The 4,360-nt window shown below is 33.6% G+C and overlaps 1 pseudogene; it reads left to right on the top strand.

Moving 5' to 3' along the window:
* Window positions 1-1,254: 1,254 nt before the first annotated feature.
* On the top strand, window positions 1,255-1,373 carry LOC112471017 (annotated as a pseudogene).
* Window positions 1,374-4,360: the final 2,987 nt, after the last annotated feature.

Genomic DNA, 4,360 nt, shown 5'->3' with positions numbered 1-4,360 from the left:
CCTAGTAATCTTCCAGCTTTATATTGGTAAACCACATTTTGCCATCTGACATCCTGAACCCTAAGAGTGATGTGAATCCTCTTTAAATCACATGTAAAGTTTTCTTTACTCTTTGTTGAATGTTCTGGGATTATTAGCAAGAGTGCAAAAGTCTTTGGTGCATTTAAAGTAAGTCATAGAAAAAAATGTGTCAACTCTGTTATTTAATCTAGGATATTGAAACGGTTTAGACCCTTTGGGGGTATAGAATGTTCTTTGTTAATATTATAACATAGGAGAGAACCAAGATACCTGATAAAGCAAAAGATGAAACTGTCCGTGGTAAAAATAAGTAGTTGTTTCCTAGTTTGTGGAAAGGAGAAAGGGAAGAAGAGGACTATGAAAAGGTCAAGGTCTCTCACATTCTTCAGATGTCCAGGAAAACTATTAATTTCTAATTAGATTTCTGATGTTATATTTAAGAGGAGCAAACTAACTCATTTCAAAAGAAGACCCCTTAGGTAGGATGTGGTACTGGGTGAAAATGCAACTAAGAACTCCATTTTATTATTGTCCTACCAAATATTAGTAGTAGCACATAAGATTTTGCCTCAGGCTGTGCTTTCTAGGGATATCAGACTAAGATAGAGACCATTTATATAAACTTAAAAATCAAAATATTTATACTTATCAGTAATAAAATTATTTTAAAAACATGCGTGGTTCAGTTATACATCAATGCCAGAATAGTGGGTACTTCTTGGGTAAAGGGATTAGGGAATGCTTTAACTTTATTGGTGATATCCTACTTATATAAAAAGAAAGAAAAATCTGAAGAATATATGATAAAAATGCGTTTATGTTTATAAATTCTGAGTGAAAGACACATTATATATATATGTGTATATATATATTAGATCAATCCTATTAATAAATGGACAGAGGAACTGAACAGACACTTTTCCCAAAAAAGACATACAAATGGCCAACAGACATGAAAAGATGCCCAAATTCACTAGCAATAGAGGAAATGGAAATCAAAACAACAATGAGATAATCCCTCACACCTGTTAGAATGGCTATTATCAATAGGACAAAAAATAACAAATGTTGGAAAGGATGTGGAGAGAAAGAAACCCTCATGCACTGCTGGTGGGAATGTGAATTAGTACAGCCACTATGGAAAACAGCATGGAGCTTCCTCAAAAAATTAAAAATAGAGCCACCATATGACCCAGCAATCCCTCTTCTGGGTATCTAAAATATTTAAGAACAGTCTGCGGCCATGCTACCCTGAACAATCCCGATTTTGTCTGATCTCGGAAGCTAAGCAGGGTCGGGCCTGGTTAGTGCTTGGATGGCAGACTACCTAGGAAGACCAGGTGCTGTCAGCATAAAAAAATAAGAGATTGTAAGCTGACAAGGTCCTTGCAATCTGTGAGGTCAACCAAGGGTTGCCTTGCCTAAAAATAAATAAATGATTTAAGAACATTTGTTAGTAAAGCTATGTGAACCCTCTGTTCATTGCCACATTATTTACAGTAGCCAAGACATGGAAACATCCTGTATCTTTTAATGGATGATTGGATAAAGAAGTGGTATGTATATACCATGGAATACTACTCAGCCATAAGAAAAGATGAAATATTGCCATTGCGACAACATGGATGTCTTGAGAGTGCCATGCTAAGTAAAGTAAGTCAGATGGAAAAAGACAAGAACCATATGATCACTTATATGTGGGATATAAAACTGAGAACAACAAACAAATAAAACCAATTCATAGACACAGGTAACGGAAAGGTGGTTTACTAAAGGGAAAAGGGGGTGAGGGAAAATGAAATGGGTTAAGGAGATCAAATATATAGTGATGGAGGGAAATTAGACTATGGGTGATGAGCATGCAACACAAAATGTAAATGATGTAGTATAGAATTGTACCCTTGAAACTTTTATAATGTTATTAACCAATGTCACCCCAATAAATTTAATTAAAAGAAAATAAAAGAGATAATTAAAGCCTATAGTCTTTAAGAGCCATTCCAAATCTAATTTTATTTCACCTAAGAAAGGAAGAATTCTTTAAATTGTTATGTAATGCACAATGCCGTAAAACTCATCCTTTGACATGCATAATTCAGTAGTTTTTAGTATATTCACAATGTCGTGTAACCATCACCATTTTCTAATTCCAAAATATTTTCATTACCTCAAAAGCAAGCCTATTACCAGTCATTCCCCATATTCAGCCCCACCCCTCCTGCTCCTGGCTCCTTGAAACCATTAATCTACACTTTCTCTGTGAATTTGCCTATTCTGGAAATTTCAAATAAATGGAATCATACAATACCTGGACTTTTGTGTCTGGCTTCTTTCACTTAGCATAATATTTTCAAGTTTCATACACGTTGTAGTATTTATCTGTACATCATTTATTTAAGGCTGAATAATATTCTTTTGTACGGATATAATCACATTTTGTATATCCATTTATGAGTCGATGGATATTTAGATTGTTTTCATTTTTTGGCTATCATAAATAGTACTGCTATGAACGTTCTTATATAAATTTTCATATAGGCTTATGTTTCATTTTTCTTGTGTATATACCTAGAAGTAGAATTGCTGAGTAATATGGTAACTATTTTACTCATACAAGGAAATGTCAACCTGTTTTCCGAAGCGGCTGTAATATTTTACATTCCCATCAGTGATGTATGAGTGTCTTAATTTCTCCAATCCTCACTAACACCATAAGTCTTCTTGATTATAGTAAACCTAATGGGTTTGAAGTGGTATCTCATTATGGTTTTGATTTGTATTTCCGTGATAGCTAATGATGAGAATCTTTTTATGTGCTATTGAAGAAAAGTCTATTCAGATCCTTGGTCCATTTTAAAATTGGTTTATTTGCCTTTTTATTGCTGAGTTGTAAGAGTTATTTATATATTTTGGATACATGTCTCATCAGATAAATGATTTTTAAACATTTTTTCCTCATTCTGTGGGTTGTATTTTTCACTTTCCTCATAATGTCCTTTGAAGCACAATTTTAATTTTGATGATGTTCAATTTATTTTTTTCTTTGGTTGCTTATACTTTTTGGTGTCATATCTAAGAAACCATTGTCTAATGTAAGATCATGTAGATTAACCCCTATGTTTTCCTTTATAGTTTTTTGTTTGTTTGTTTGTTTTTAGTTTTAGCTCTTATATTGAGGTCTTTGTCCATTTTAAGTTAACATTTTTGTGTATAGTGTGAAGTGGTGGTCCTAAATTTATTCTTTTACTTGTGGGTATTGAGATGTCCCGGCCCCATTTGTTGAAAAGGCTATTCTTTCCCCATTAAATAATTTTGACATTCTTGTCTAAAATCAGTTGACTCTGCCAGCAACAACCAGTGGTATCTTCTTTTTTTTTGACTGTGGTATTTACTATATTACTACTAACTTCATAGTCTTCTTTATCATCTGTGTTGTTATTTAAAATTACTGCTTTTGAGGACAGAGATAATGAGTTATGAATATTTATATTCCCCAAAGCACATTGCCCGATATTTTGTATGCACAATAGGTTTTAGGTTTGTTGAATGAACGTTGAATGGATGAAGAGAGTTTAATACTTTCCTACCCTATTGTCCTCAATTCACAATTTAAAGTGTGACTGAATTTTTCCACCTTCATTTCCCAACAAAAATACATAATTTTGAAGATGTTTAAGGAAATATAAAAATAAATGAGAGTTACCTTATATATGAACCCCTTCACTTCTAATCTCCAAATTTTTTCTTCTCCATAAAGTCAGGAATGCTTCCTTTGTAACTTGAGTGCCCCCCCATGGAAACATCTTTATTTCTCTTTTCTACTTTGTAAAATACAACATAATTTAATTATGACTGGCACATTATTTTTTGTTACCTTCTTAAGAAATATGTCAAATGACATTGTCACCACTCAAGGAAGTGTTTAGTTACTTGCAAGCACCAGAACTAGTTCTCTAGTATTTGATGAAAACAGATGGTAGCATTTCCAAACACAAGGTGTATCTCCATTCTACAGTGTGGACAGGAGCAAAGACAAACTCAATATTCAGGTTAACATTTGATTCGATTTATTATAGACTATTAGCCCAGCTTGAGGATTTGCCAACAATTGTCTTGTGAATCCTTTATTCTCTTTCTTCGCCTACACAGAGTGTGTTGCAACAGAGTGCTTAGCAACTCAAAGTTCATCTAGCCCAGAAGACTTGAAAAAATATTTTAGATTTAGTCATGCTGAATGAGCCATGTTGTTTCTCTATCAGGTCGAGGCTGTGCCACACTTAGAAAAATTAGTTATTCCAACAAAATGGTGTTTTCTCTCCTTTTCTGTGCCAGAATGAGG

This window comes from Pteropus alecto, unplaced genomic scaffold (genome assembly GCF_000325575.1).
Source record: "Pteropus alecto unplaced genomic scaffold, ASM32557v1 scaffold150, whole genome shotgun sequence".
Taxonomy (NCBI): Eukaryota; Metazoa; Chordata; class Mammalia; order Chiroptera; family Pteropodidae; genus Pteropus; species Pteropus alecto.
This window is presented reverse-complemented; position numbering and strand designations above follow the sequence as displayed.